We start from the raw sequence: 16,628 nt of genomic DNA on the forward strand, positions 1-16,628 counted from the left end.
ATTTAGATAATTCTGAGTCTTTTAATATAAGTTTTAAATGAAAATCACTATAACTTGAACTTCATAGATCTAGAAAACACGATTTATGTTCCTTGTAAAGAGAAATAAAAGCCTTTTTTATTAAGTTGGTCAGGTTCAAAAGTCCTTCTTCTCCCCATTGTGTCTAATGCTGGCCTACCATTAGTCTGTTCAGAAAGGATTGGCAAGCACGGAATTCTTCCCATGGAAGTTTATCACTGCCTCATGCTGGACAAGTGTTTGTGCTCTGATGGCCATGGCCAAAGGCCCTGTTGCATTCTGCCATAGCTTTAATTTTATATTACCTTACTGTTTTAACTACCAAAGAAGAAAAATAATGTCACAGCAAGCTTAGAAAACAGATAAGGGAAACTTATTTTTACACCTAAACAAATTTCTTCATTTTTTTCATCCAGCCTTGTTTCATCAACTTACTTTGCACATTTGTGATAATAAAGAATACATTAGTTATGGCCTATGTACTAGCATCTGATCATTGGAAGTAGGAATTGGTACAGGATGTGTCAGCAGTTATCTTTGAACACCTCAATTCCCCCTGATAATGAGTTGACCTTTAGTAAATATATAATCTCTTTCTATGTCCAGGAGACATAACAATCTATTCTCAAGCTATAGGAAATAGACCAATTATTATTCTTTCATTCCCTCTCTGCCTCATCACCACTATGAAAACTTTAACTTACTTAGCATGATTTTAATAGAACCTGGTCTAATCTTTAGGACTGAGACCTAAAACCTAGGACATGAATAGTACTTTACTGGTTACAAATATATTTGAACACAAACAGAGTGGGCTTTCTGAAAGCTGCAACATTTAGTACAGATTGTTCTACCATGCATTCCCAGAAAAAAAAAATGTTGACCTTCCAAATAGGAGATTACAATGGAAATATCAAACGGGTCCATTGTTCTCTTTTTTTCATTTGAATATTTTTATTTTACTGACATTAATAGAGCCATAGGGACACACTCCAGTTCTAAAAAGCCAAAAAAAAAAAAAAAATAACATGCAACAAAAGAATGATGCACTTAGGCAGTAGCAATATTCAGACTGGTATTTATTATATTTAATGGAAAAACATCTGGTCTGTATCTTACACAAAAACATATCTTCTTTTCACAAACATGCCTGTGAATAGGGTATAAACAGAAAGCAACGTTTTAGCTTTTATTTTTGATCGATAACTACCTACATTCTATCATCTCCCTATTACATGGTTAATGTTATTAGGTTGTTATGCTATTTCTTGACTTGCATCCCTTGTATCCTTACCTTTTATTAGCAATCCATTCAATACATACTAATTGCCTCCTGTGTGCTAGGCGCCTTTCTACATGTTTGAAGCACAATGGTAAACATAGGACTCTGCATTTATAGACCACTCTTTTGAGTGAGGAAAGGCAAACAATAAACAATACACCCAATTAATATAGATGCTATAAGGAGATGAGTGCTATGGAAAAACACATATAGCAGAGAGTAAGGGGGATCAGGGATGCTGTAGGGAGGAGAGTTTGCAGCATTGAATAGGATGAGTTGGGTAGCTTCTAGGCAGAAAGGACAGACAGAACAAAGGCTCTAAAAGAGGTGTCTGATCTGCTAGGAAACAATAAGCAGAGTGAAGGAGAGAGCGGTAGGAGACAAAGTCAGACAGGTCAGGGAGGCTTCCCACATAGGAGCTTATAGACCACAGTGACGACATTACTTTTAATCTCAGAGAACAGGAACACGTGTAAAATTGCCAGATTTAGCAAAGAAAAAGGAAGACACACATTTAAATATCAATTTCGTATAAACAATGAATATATTTTAGTAGAAGTATGTTCTTTGCTACATTGAGGACAAACATATTAAAAATTATCTGAGGGGCACCTGGCTGGCTCAGTTGGTAGAGCATGTGATTCTTGATCTTGGGATTGTAAATTTGTGCCTGATGTTGGATGTAGAGATTACTTAAAAATAAACTCTTAAAATAAATTATCTGAATAATTTTAGTATAAGTATGCTACATACAATATTTGGGACATACTTATTTCTAAAATGTTAATTTGTTATCTGAAATCAAAAAGTAACTGGGTGTTCTGTATTTCATTTGGCAGTCCTAAACAACGTGGGAGTCATAAACAGGAATACGTGGCCTGACATTTAAAATGATCGCTTTACCTCGAAAATTGTTTTAAATGCTTTATTTAAATAATAGCATACTGAAAATGATCACAGGTACCTAGTGAATGGACTGCAGACACAGGAAGACATGGAGGGTAGCTTTCACAGTGGTCCAGGTGAGAGATCATGGTGCCTGGAACCAGGATGATAATCAGTGGTAGACAGAAAGTGATGAGAAAAGGTTTTTAAAAAGTAAGAAAAGAAAAGGAAAAAGCAAGACATTTTACTTCTTAAGTGTTAGACAGATGATAGATAGATAGATAGATAGATAGATAGATAGATAGAGTTGATATGCATATGTTTGATTCACTCAGACTAATTGCTATATGATCATTTCTTTAGAATGAAAAATAAAGAAGGGAGGGAGGGAGGGAGGGAGGAAGAGAGGGCGGAAAGAAAGGAGGAAGGAAGGAAGCAAGAAGCACCGACTTTTCATTGTAGTTTTCGTTGCAGACTGAATAAGAAAGTAGAAATGCAAACGAGGACTGTGGACTACAAACCAAAACACAAGTTCTTTGTTGCTTGCATGTGTGGGACTTCAGATAAATTACAACTTCTCTGAGCTCTGGTTTTCTCTTTTGTAAGTGTAGATATATATTTCCACCTTCTTTACCTCACCAGATTGCTGTGAAGACCAGCTGATCCTGGATACATTTGATTGTAATGTGTCATGTAAGTACTAGTTGCTGTAAGTACTGAGGTCACAAGTAAATCATATGGCTAAAACTATATATGTGTGAAACAAAGTAAGATAAAGAAACATCCTGTTTCTAATTTTGAGGGATAAGAACTAAAAAGCATTTACTTCTGGGTAAAAAATTTAAAAACATAAAAAATACTAAGAATCCACAATTGTCTTTGGAAAATCATGCACATGTCTCAGTTTTATCTTTCTCCTTTCAACTTCATCTTTCTTCTTTTGACAGAAGCAGGCAAATAGCATATATTAGTACACATTCTTTCAGTGTAATAGGGTTTTCCCCTGAGAAAAGAAAAGTAAACTTCATGAACACTCAATTGCTTGTTATCTCAGAAAATTAGTTAGGAACCACAGTGCAATAATCAAAGGGATTAATGAGAAATAAATCAAAGATGCTACAATGGCCTCAAGAAGGACAGGCTTGCTAGTGTGGGAATCAGCATGTGAAATGAAGGGAAGAACTGGAAAAGAAACATAGCCAATATCCATCTATTGATCCATCCATCCATTTATTAATAATTACTTCTTGAGCACTTCTTATGTATAAAAGTCTATGATGATGAAAGAAATTGTGGTTTATATACACAATGGAATAGTGCGTGGCAATCAGAAAGAATGAAATATGGCCTTTTGTAGCAAAGTGGATGGAACTGGAGAGTGTGATGCTAAGTGAAATAAGTCATACAGAGAAAGACAGATACCATATGTTTTCACTCTTATGTGCATCCTGAGAAACTTAACAGAAGTCCATGGGGGAGGGGAAGAAAAAAAAGAGGTTAGAGAGGGAGGGAACCAAAGCATAAGGGACTCTTAAAAACTGAGAACAAACTGAGGGTTGATGGGGGGTGAGAGGGAAGGGAGGGTGGGTGATGGGTATTGAGGAGGGCACCTTTTGGGATGAGCACTGGATGTTGTATGGAAACCAATTTGACAATAAATTTCATAAAAAAATTCTATGGGATATTCAAAACTAAATAAACTACAACCTACTCTGAAAAGAAATGTGTACCAATAACCAGAATGTGAGGTAGAATGTGATAAGCACTACAAGAGAAATATAAATAACACACTATAGTACTAGAGAGGAAAAACGAAGACAGGAAGGGTTGGTCAGAAAAGGCTATGGATATGGCAGCAATTGTCAGGTGGTGGCCCAGTTAGAATTCAGGTGGAATAAAGGCATAGTTCACTGTGGTTACAATGTAGAGCAAATGGAAGGAATGGAGTAAGCTAAGGTATGCAAGCGAGGTTAATCCCACATTATGGAAAATATTTAGTGTCAGATGAAAGTAGATGGTTTTATACGTTAGCTAAAGTAAGTCATGGAAAGCTTTTGAGCCAACAATATAACCAGAGCCAAGATTAAAAATAATCAATCTGGTAGCATGCATAAGAGGAGCTGGATGCAGGGAGAAAACTAGAAAACTATTACAATTTTTCCAGTGGAAAGACTGCAATAAAATATAAAAAAAAATATTTGTGAGGTATATGTAAGTTAGGATTGAAAGTAAATGAGTATGATAGGCCATCCGAAATAAGAGTGGCTTATACACGAGGGAAGTTCATCTATTTCTCATTTGAAAGACCACTGGCAGCACGTATAGTTCATAGAGTCTTTAGAGTATTCCAACTGTCTATAGCATAAGGTTTCCATCCTCATTTTCCTCAAGATAGTGGCTGAATCTCCACCGTCACATCTTCAATGCAGGTTTAGACAGGAAAGTACAATGGCAAAGAAGGACCTCCTTCCCTCTTGAGTCCACTCCCTTTAAGCATCCTAAAACTTCTGCTGACATCTCCTGAGGTGTGAACTTGGTCTTATGGCCACCATTATCTGCAGGGATAGCTGGGAAATACAGCCCCGTGAATGCAGGCAGAAACTAAGATTGGGTTTTTAATGGGTATCAGGCTATGTAATTAGTAATTCCTCCCACAAACTGAGACATATATAATTTGACGGCCAATTTAATAGGGAAGGGAGGTTAAATAAAAGCAAGAAAATTAGAAATGTCATCTAAGTTGTAAGACTGAGTGAACTAATGTCTGTGACTATAAGAAAAAAAAATTATTAGAAAGGTTAGTTTAAAGAAGAGAGGATGGGAATTGGATCAGATTAATAGATCCACAAGCATAAAATGATGTTATTTGATGCAGATATTTTAAAACACTGGAATTTATCATATTTTCATTATAACTTAAAGGAATCTGGCATAATGAATATCAGGTGGATATGCTTATTTATTGGAAAGTTGTTACCTGTCTAGTGGGTGTTTTTCTAGGGGGTGGGGGAGGTTTCTAGCTCTAAAGTACAATTCAGAAATGCTATGCTATTTTGTAAAATAGTTTTCACCATCTTTTTTGCTTTCCTATCATTACCATTTTTGAAAACTCTTAGAAAACTGATGAATTTGACTTTAACCTGATTGCACATTATTAGAATTGTAATCAAAGGACAATGGAGATATTAAATAACTTCATCCATTCATTTAACAAATATTTATGGGCACCTCTCATGTGTCAGGCACTCTTATTCTAAGTGCTGAAGATAGGGTAGTGAGTAAAACACACAAGATATTTTCCCTTAGAAGACTGTATTCTAGAAGGAGCATGGTAGGAATTTGGAGCAGTTTGACAATCAACAAATATACATACATGAAGAAAGCAGAAAAATGAGCTGAGAAAACAAAGCATAGGAAGCTAGATAGTGAGACAAGATTGATGGGGGACAGAGGGGAGATGAGCCGTGTAAACAGCTGGGCAAAAACCCTGCACACAGAGGCAAGAGCAGATGAAAGGTAAAAAGACAGGAAGAAGGAGAAATAGCAGGAGTGAAATCATGTAGTGACTTGTAAAACATGCAGAGGACCTTATTTTATGATGTTTTAAAATTTTTTTACACATTTATTTATTTTTGATGGACAGAGAAAGGCAGAACACAGTGGGGGAGGGGCAGAGAGAGAAGGAGGCACAGAATCTGAAGTAAGCTTCAGGCTCTGAGCTGTCAGCACAGGGCCCGATATGGGGGCTTGAACTCACGAACCATGAGATCATGACCTGAGCCGAAGTGGGACGCTTAACCGACTAAGCCACCCAGGTGCCCCTATGATGTTTTATTTTTTTTTAATTTTTTTTCAATGTTTTTTTATTTTTGGGACAGAGAGAGACAGAGCATGAATGGGGGAGGGGGCAGAGAGAGAGGGAGACACAGACTCAGAAACAGGCTCCAGGCTCTGAGCCATCAGCCCAGAGCCCGACGTGGGGCTCGAACTCACGGACCGCGAGATCGTGACCTGGCTGAAGTCGGACGCTTAACCGACTGTGCCACCCAGGTGCCCCAGCCCCTATGATGTTTTAAATGAATCAAGGGAATGAATGGAAAGAAGCATGGACAGAAGGGGAAAAAAAAAAAAAAAAAAAAAGGTCAGACAGACTACAGAATCAGATGAAATATTTCAAACCGGTTTGAAAAGATTATTGGTTTGCAGATAATGACTTTGCCTTAGGGAAGAAATCAACTCTTTTAAAATTTGCTTAGTTGAAACAACATTATAACTATTCAATTTGCTTGCTTTTTTTGGTACTAATTTTTACTAGAGTTGACCAAAAACATCAAATATCAGAACTAAATCTAAAGTGTGTGAATCTGTAATACTTTGAGTGGGCATTGTCTAACATTTCCCTCCCTAGAGGCTGAGCTTGTGATTTCTGTTATCTTCTTAGAGCTATTTTCTACTGAAATGGAACACACAGGTTAAAGTCCTAAACCCAAGGTAGGTCTCCATGGTTACAAGAGGACAAGCTGCTTTTGTGTCTCGAAGAGCTGGAATTGTTTTCACCTGAAAACGAATAGCACTCAGGCTATATTTTCACAATGGTATATTCAGTAGTGAATAACACATATTTATTCTAATATAAACAGAAAGCATTTCAATCGCATTAAGGAAGAGATGATGAGTATTAATTAAGGTGGGCACTTATTATTCCAATCCACACTGACACATGTTCAAGAACATGAACTCAAGAGGTCAACTGTGCAATTGTGAATTCACTGAACATTACACTCAGAATGAAAATACCTTTCTAGAATTAAAAAAAGAAGTAAGCTTGGGGCAAACGTGTGGCTCAGTCAGTTGAGCATCTGACTCTTGATTTCAGCTCAGATCCCAGGGTCATGGAGTCAAGCCCTGAGTCCAGCTCCGTGCAGAGTGCAGATCCGGCTTAAGATTCCTTCTTTCTCTCCCTCTGCCACTCTCCCCTGCTCATGCACTCGCGCTCTCTCTCTCTCTTTCTCAAATAAAAAAAAAAAAAAAAAAAAGGAAGTAAGCTGAAATCAGCCAATAATTAATGGGACACAGTACCTATTTTCCTGAAATTTTATATATTTTATACACAATTTTATATGTATATTTAAAACTTTGTAAATTTTATATATAATCCAACATCATATTGGATTATATATTTTAATTTATATTAATTATATAATTGTATTTTATATATAAATTGTGCATGTATGTATGTGTATTTTCCATGTTTGGATTCTATCCCTTAAATATACTTATGAATTTTCCAAGTATGAAGTTCTACATGTATCCACTTCAAACGAACCTCTTTTCTGTATTCTCAAGATTAAATAATAATGCCTTAATTCAAAAAAAGTTTATTTTTCACTACCAAAACATTACAGTAAAATAATTTTGTCAGTTTTGAGTGCAGATACAATTTTGGAAACCCTTCACATTCCTAGTTTGGAATAGGGCTGTTTCATCAATGCTCAGCCTAAGGATAGGCATCTGTGTCTGCAGACAGAGGCATACCGGAGCAAGTCAGTGCATAGAAGTAGGTCGGACCAATAGGTGTTTCTATATGTAAGAAACCAATTAAAAGGACAGGATAATGCATTGAATAATGAATGAATCACAGAATTATAAGACTATAGAAAAAGAACAACATTAAAGTGAAAGAACAGCAGGTGTTAGATTTCATTTCATAGTCTTAAAAAAAGACATTCTGGGGGCGCCTGGGTGGCGCAGTCGGTTAAGCGTCCGACTTCAGCCAGGTCACGATCTCGCGGTCGGTGAGTTCGAGCCCCACGTCAGGCTCTGGGCTGATGGCTCAGAGCCTGGAGCCTGTTTCCGATTCTGTGTCTCCCTCTCTCTCTGCCCCTCCCCCGTTCATGCTCTGTCTCTCTCTGTCCCAAAAATAAATAAACGTTGAAAAAAAAAAGACATTCTGATCATGGATGTAAGATAGTTACTAGGCAGACTGAAAACACAGCACATTTTTTCAATGTTTTTATGTATATTTACATTTTTTTGAAAAAGACAACAAAATAATAAACAACATTCAGTTTTATGTGTACTTCTGAAAGGAGGAAAAGGTATCAGAAATGGAAGCATATTGGTAGATGCGACTTATTCACAGAGTGAGGAGTTTATGGATGATAATTACAGTAGTATGGATCATAATAGAAAATATAGCAGATTATTAAAACTAAACATTTCTAACAATGTGTATAGAGTTCAACACCACAACCAAGTGGAATTTATCCAAGGTATAGAAGCCTAATTCAGCATTTGAAAATCAATTAAGACAATCCACCACATCAACAGATGGAAAAGCAAAACAAACACAAAACCCACAAAACAAAACAAAAAAACATGTCAATAAATGCGGAAGAAGCATTTGACAAAATCTAATACCCATCATGACAAATCCTCTCAGGAAACAAAATAGAGGGAACTTCATCAACTTGATAAAGGTAGTCTATAAAAAACCTACAGTTAGTATTGTCCTTAATGGTAAGAAACTAGAAGCTTTCCCATCAGGAATAGGTATAAGGCAAGGATGGCCTCTCTCACAATTTCGTCTCAATAATCTTATTGGAAGTCCTTGCTAATGCAACAAGGCAAGAAAATGAAATAACAGGTCTCCAGATTTGGAAGGAATTCTATTTTTGCAGATGACATGATGGTCTATGTAGAATATCCAAAAGAATTGACCAAAAAAAAAAAAATCTGGAATAAGCAATCATAGCAAACAGGATTCAAGGTTAATATATAAAAGTCAATTGTTTTCCAATATACCAAAAATGAACAAGTGGAATTTGAAATTAAAAACACAGTTGCATTAGCATTATCACACATTCCCCCAAAATGAAACACTTAGGTATAAATCTAACATAATATGTATAAGATCTATATGAGAAAACTACAAAGCTTTGATGAACAAAATCAAAGAAGTAAATAAATGGAGCAATGTTCCCCATTCATGGATAAAAAGACTCAATACTGTCCAGATGTCAATTCTTCCCAACTTGATCTATAGACTCAAAGCAATACCACTCAAAATCCCAACATAGCTAATTTATGGATACTGACAAACTGATTCTAAAGTTTATATGAAAAAGCAAAAGACAAAAAATAAGCAACAGACTGAAGGAGACTATCAAAGTTGGAGGATTGACACTACCCTACATTAAGACTTAACACAGAGTTATAGTTATCAAGATAGTATGCTATTGGTGAGTGAAATGAAACCAATGAAATAAAATATGAACCATGAAACAAAATAGTACGTCCAGAAATAAACTCCCATAAATACAGTCAACTGATCTTTGACAAATAAGTAAAGGCAATAAAAGGGAGCAAAGATATTCTTTTCAACAACGGTTCTAGAACAACTGAACATGCACATGCAAAATAATAATATTAATAATAATAATCTAGATACAGACATTATACACTTTACAAATATTCAAAATGGATCAGAGACCTACATGGAAAAAGCAAAAATATAAAATTCCTAGAAGATAACATAGGAGAAAAACCTAGATGATGTTGGGTTTAGTGGTGCCTTACTAGATACACCACCAAAGACATGATCCATTAATGAAATAATTAATACACTGGGTTTTGTTAAAATTTGAAACTTCTACTCTTTGAAAGACAATACCAAGAGACCATAAAACAAGCCACAGACTAGGAAAAAAATATTTGCAAAAGATACATCTGACAAAGCACTGTAATCCAAATATGTTTTGTAATCAAAACAGACAAAGAACAATCAAAACAATAAGAAAACAATCCTATTCAAAAATGGACCTTAATAAACATCTCACCAAAGAAGATATGCAGATGACAAATATAATATAAAAAAGAAGCTTCACATCATATGTCATAGGGGAAATGCAAATTAAAACAACAAGATACCACTACAGACCTATTAGAATGGTCAAAATCTGGACACTGACAACACTGAATGTTGACGATTATGTGGAACAACAGGAATTCTTATTCTTTGTTGGTGGGAATGCAAATGGTACACTTTGTTAGACATTTTTATATTTTAAAAACAATACTAAACATATTTTTGCCACACCATATAATCCAGGAACTGTGTTCTTTGATATTTACCCAAAGAAGTTGAAAACATAGCCACACAAAAACCTGCACACGTTCATAGCCAGTTTACTTATAATTGCCAAACTCAGAAAAACAGGATGTCCTTCAATAGATGAATAAATAAACTGTGGTACAATTTTATTCAGTGCTATAACAACATGAGCTGTCAAGCCATCAAAAGACATGGAGGAATCTTAAATGCATATTTTACCAAGTGAAAGAAGCCAAGCTATAAGGTCTACATGCTATATGATTCCAACAATATGATATTCTGGAAAAGGCAAAACTATGAAGATAATAAAAAGATCAATGGTAGCCAAAGGTGGAGGAGGGAGAGCAATGAATAGGCAGAGCACAGAAAAATTTTACATTGAAAATACTCTATATGCTATTATAATAATGAGTACATGTCATACTTTTTCCAAAGCCATAGAATGTACATTACCATGTATAAACCCTTGGGTAAACTATGGACTTTGGGTGATTATGATGTGCTGATGTAGGTTCATCCTTGATAAAACATGTACCATTCTGGTATGTGATGTTAGTAATGGGGGACACTGTTAATATTGGGGGGACATGGTTATGTGGAAAATCTCTGCACTTTCAATTTTGTTGAAACCTAAAACTGATCTTAAAAAATTAAGTCTTAAGAAAAAACTACAGCTAAATAACAGATGTAAAACCTACGTTATCAGTTATAATATTATATGTAAAATGGATTAAATACCATAATTAAAAGGCAGAAATAGGCCAAATGTATTTTTAATTACTCAGTAAATGTTGTCTATAATATATAGTTTAGATTCAAAATGCAAATAGATTGAAATTAAAAGGATATAAAATCATATACTATGCAAATAGTAACCAAAAAAGAGCTGGAATACCTATGGTGATATCAAATAGACTTTCAGACCAAACCAAAACTGATATTAGATAAAAGAAAGAATATTTCATAGTGATAAAAGTTCAATTTGTCAAGAGGATGTAACAATTAAAAATATATATATGCACATACATACATACATACATACACACACACACCTATGAATAGAGCTACAAAATATATAAAGCAAACTCAGAATTGAAGAGAGAAACAAATCATTCAACAATAGCTGTTGGATACTATATAACATACTATTTTCAATAAGGATAGAACAACTAGGTAGAAGACCAGAAAGAAAATAGAACACTTGACATGAAATCCAACTAAACCTAACAGACATTGATACAACACTCTACCCAATAATAAGGGCACCTGGGTGGCTCAGTTAAGCATCCAACTCTTGATCTCAGCTCACGTTATGATCTAGAGGCTTGTGAGTTCAAGTCTCATGTCAGGCTGTGTGCTGATGACATAGGGCCTTCTTGGGATTCTGTCTCTACCTCTCTCTGCCCCTCCCCTGTTCATGCTTTCTCTCTCTCTCTCTCTCTCTCTCTCTCTCTCTCTCTCTCTCAAAATAAACAAACTTAAAATAAAAAAGAACACTCTATCCAACAATAGCCAAATACACATTATTTTCAATGACACATAACACAGTCTCCAGAATAGACCATATGTTAGGCCATAAAACAAGTCATAATAAATTTAAACAGATATTGGGGCACCTGGGTGACTCAGCACAGAGCCTGCTTCAGATCCTTTGTTTCCCTCTATCTTTGCCCTTCCTCTGCTCACATGCTGTCTCTCAAATATAAATAAACATTTAAAATAATTAAAAGGATGTAAATCACATAAGTATATGCTCCGACCAAATTTAAAAAAATAAGGTAGGATGGGGATGACTGGGTGGCTCAGTCAGTTAAACATCCGACTCTTGATCAGATCATGATCTCATGGTTCATGAGATTGAGCCCCACATTGGGCTCTGCACTGGCAACATGGAGCCTGCTTGGGGATTTCTCTCTTTCTTTGTCTCAAAATAAATAAAGACACTTTTAAAAAATAATAACAATAAGAAAGAAACTTGGTAAATTCATAAATATTTAGAAATTAAACACTTTCCTCAATAACTAACTGATCAAATAAGAAGTCACAAGAGAAATAATAAAATACTTGGAGATGAATGAAAACGAAGAAAGAAAACACCATTTTGAAATGTTTGGGATGCAGCTAAAGCAGTGCTTAGAGAAAAATTTATAGCCAAAAATAACTTTTTTTAAAAGGTATAAAAATACCATAACAATGTACTCTCACCTAGGAAGAGGAGGACAAAATTCAACCCAAAGAAAGCAAATGTAAAGAAATAACAAATGTTACAGTAAACACAAATGAAATAGAAAAGAACACAACCAATGAAACTAAAACTTGGTTTGTCAAAAAGATCAACAAAATTTACTAATCTTTAGTGAGTGTGACTAAGGAAAAGGAAAGATTCAAACTGCTAAACTCAAAAATAAGAGGGTATTACTACCAATCTTATGGAAATAAAAAGTATTAGGAGCCAGTAGTATGAAAGTCTGCAGGATGACAAATCAGATAACCTACATGAAACGGAAATATTTTTGGAAATAAACTACTATAACTTTATTCAGAAATGAAAAATATTAATGGTTCTGTGTTGTAGGGAGTATGGCCAGAGTCGCAAAAGATGATTCCACAAACAAAGTGCAGTTAAGTGAAGGTCCTCATACTCATGGAATGAGGCCCCACTCCAGAATGAAGCTTCTTTTTATTAGGATAATTGTTAAAGACTATGTACATAAAGTCAGCTAAGCAAGTGTGTTAATAAATCTAATGGTTTAGCTTTTCAAGTTTGAATTTCGAGTTAATTGGTTTCTATAACACTAGGAAGAGTCAGGTGTGAAGGAGGATCTGGCCCTGGACAATGTTAATGGCTCTAGGCATTCCTTAGGAGCTGCAGCCCCACTCAGCTGTGTACATATGTCCTAAGGCCTTGCATCTTCTCCAGCCCTTCCCCTCCTTTTTCTTTTCAAATATTTTTTACTGTTTTATTTATTCTTGAGAGAGAGACACACACAGCATGAGTGAGGGAGGGGCAGAGCAAGAAAGGGACACAGAATCTGAAGCAGACTCTGGCTCCGAACTGTCAGCACAGAGCCCAATGTGGGGCTCGAACTCACGAGCTATGAGATCATGACCTGAGCCGAAGTCAGACACTCGAAAGACTGAGCCACCCAGGTGCCCCTCAGCCCTTCCTCTTTGAAGTCTTTTCCTTTGATGCTTCTCTCCTACATCTCCCACAGTTCTGTAAAAGTAGAGAAATTGAACTAATAATCAAAAATCTACCCACAAATAAAAGGCCAAGTTCATATGGCTTCCCTACTATATTCTACCAAACATTTAAGGAATTAACACTAATCTGTCATAAATTCACCCCCCCTAAAAAAAAACTTGAAAAAGAGTGAATACTTACCCAACTAACTCATTTCATGAGACTAACATTACCAAACCAGGCAAACACATGATAAATGAAAGCTTCAGACTAATAGCTATTATGAAATACAAAAATCCTCAACAAATACTACCAAATTTTGAGAGATAGAATACTGTCTCCCTAAAGATGTGCATGTCCTAATCCCTGGGATCTGTATATGTGATTTAGGGGAATTAAGGTAGCGTTGGAATATGGTTATTAATCTGTTGTAGGTAAAAAGGGAGATTATCCTGAATTAGCTGAGTGTGTACAATATAGTCACAAGTTCCTTATCAGCAGAAGGGGAGGAGAAAGAGGAAAAGAGTTAAGAGATATATGAAGATGCCATGATGCCAGCTGTGAAGATGAAGGAAGAGTCCATGAGACAAGGAAGGTAGGCAGCCTCAAAAAGCTGGAAAGGCAAGGAACAGATCCCTCTTCTGCCACAATCACTAGAAGGAACGTAGCATGATCTTAGAACCATAAGACACGTTGCATACTACAGACTTCTACAACTGAAAGACCATAAATTTGTGTTGTTTTAAGCAACTCTTTGTGGTAATTTTTTATAGCATCAGTATGAAACTAACACACCACACAAATCTAGTGCCATATAAAAGGAATATATAGCATAGCCAAGTAGAATTTATCCCAAGAATGCACATTTGAATCAACATAGAAAATCCAATCAAAGCAATGTATCATATGAAGAGAATAAAGGACAATTACCTCAATAAATAAAAACATGTATTTGAATAAAATCTAATACCCTTTCATGACAAAAATAGTAAAACCCTAGGAATACAAAGGAACTTCCTCTACTTGATAAAGGGCAACTAGAAAAAAAATCCACGGGCAGCATCATAATTAATAGTAAGAAACTGAAGTCTTTCTTCTAAGATCAGGAATAAGACAAGGTTATCTCTTTTTACCACTTCTATTCAATATTGTATTGAAGTTTCCACGAAGGTCAATTGTATAAGAAAAAAATAATAAAAGACCTCATAATAGGAGTTAAGATATAAAACTATCTCTATTTGCAAATTACATGATCTTTTATACTAAAGAATCCATAATCAAAGGATTAGGGTTAAAAAACAAGTTGAGAAAGTTTCCAGAGTACATGATTTCAGAATATAAGATTAATGCACAAAAATCAATTGTATTTCTACACCCTAGCAATTAATTTGAAAATAAAATTAAGAAAAATCTATTTTAGGGGCCCCTGGGTGGCTCAGTTGGTTAAACATCTGACTTCAGCTTAGGTCGTGATCTCATGGTTAGTGAATTTGAGCCCCAAATTGGGCTCTGTGCTGACAACTCAAAGCCTGGAGCCTGCTTCAGATTCTGTACCTCCATCTCTCTCTGCCCCTCCTCCACTTGTGCTCTGTCTCTCTCTCTCTCTCAAAAATAAAATCAAAACGTTAAAAAAAATATTTGAAAAGAAAAATCTATTTTAAAATAGATTCAAAAATATTTCAAAATAAATATAACAAAAAATTTTCAAGACTTGTACACTAAAAATATCATTGAAATAAATTAAAAACCTAAGTAAATGAAAAGACATCCAATGTTCATGGTTTGGAAGATTTGACATTAATAAGGCAATTATACCCAAATTGATCTACAGATGAAATATAATCCTATCAAAACCCAGTGGCTTTTCATTGCAGAAATTAATAAGAAGATCCTATAATTTATATGGTAATTCAAGAAACTCAAGAGAGCCAAAACAATCTTGAAAAAGAAAAAAAGTCACTAAGATCACACTCCTCTATTTCAACATAATAATCACAAACATGTGGTACATAAGGACAGACCTATAAATCAATGGGATAGAATTGAGAGACCATAAATAAATCCATATAGTTATCAGCAATTGACTTTTGACAAGAATGGCAAGACAACTCAATGAAGAAACAAGTCTTTAAAATAAATGGTTCTGGGGGCATCTGGGTGGCTCAATCGGTTGTGTGTCTGACTTTGGCTCAGGTCATGATCTCATGATCTGTGGGTTCTAGCCCTGTGTCGGGCTCTGTGCTGACAGCTCAGAGCCTGGAGCCTGCTTCAGATTCTGTGTTACCTCTCTCTCTGTCCCTCCCCTGCTCGTGCTCTGTCTCTCTGTCTCAAAAGTAAACAAACATTAAAAAAAATTAAAATAAATGGTTCTGGTACAATATCAAACACCTGTATGAAAGAGCCAAAATTATAGAACTCTTAAAAGAAAAATATGAAATATCTTTCAGCCCTTGGACAATGGTTTCTCAGATATGATGACTAAGCATAAGCAATCAAAGAAAAAAATCTATATAAATTAGACTACCAAAATTATTTTGTATTAATTTTTTAAGTTTATTTATTTTGAGAGAAAGGGAAGGTGCTCAAGCAGGGCAAGGGCAGAGAGAGATAGGGGGAGAGAGCCATCCAGGCTCCATGCTGGCAGTGTGGGTCTAATATCCAGAATATATAAAGAACTATTATAAATCAACAGTAAACATACAAATAACCCAATCAAAAAGTGAACAAAGAATTGAATGTACATTTTTCAAAAAAGATATAAATAGCCAATAAGCACATGAAAAGATGGTTGACATCAGTAGTCATTAGAGAAATGCAAATCAAACCCCCAAGATGATAATACCTCAAACCTACTAATATGATTATATTAAAAACACATGGAAGAATATACCTGGAAACTAATAAGTGTTGATGAGGATGTAGAGAAATTAGAACCTTCAAATAGTCCTGATCAAATTGTAACAAGGTGTAGGTGCTTTAAGAAACAGTTCCTCAAAAAAAAAAAAAAATCACACAGAGTTATCCAACAATTCCATTCCTAGGTATATCCCTAAGTGAATTGAAATGATATATCCATAAAAATTTTTGTATATGAATATGCATATCAAAATTCTTCATAACAGCCAAAAGTGAGAAAAAAAAAAAAA

General features: G+C 35.2%; 1 long non-coding RNA gene across 3 annotated transcripts in view; it reads right to left on the minus strand.

The window, feature by feature from the left end:
* Positions 1-1,079: 1,079 nt before the first annotated feature.
* LOC109499460 overlaps positions 1,080-16,628 on the minus strand; it is a 111,986-nt gene continuing 96,437 nt past the window's right edge. For all 3 annotated transcript variants that reach the window (XR_006597122.1, XR_002741532.2, XR_006597121.1), the window contains one exon: positions 1,080-1,168. This is a non-coding gene — a long non-coding RNA (uncharacterized LOC109499460). The remainder of the gene's footprint in view (positions 1,169-16,628) is intronic.

Source organism: Felis catus, chromosome B1 (assembly GCF_018350175.1).
Source record: "Felis catus isolate Fca126 chromosome B1, F.catus_Fca126_mat1.0, whole genome shotgun sequence".
NCBI lineage: Eukaryota > Metazoa > Chordata > Mammalia > Carnivora > Felidae > Felis > Felis catus.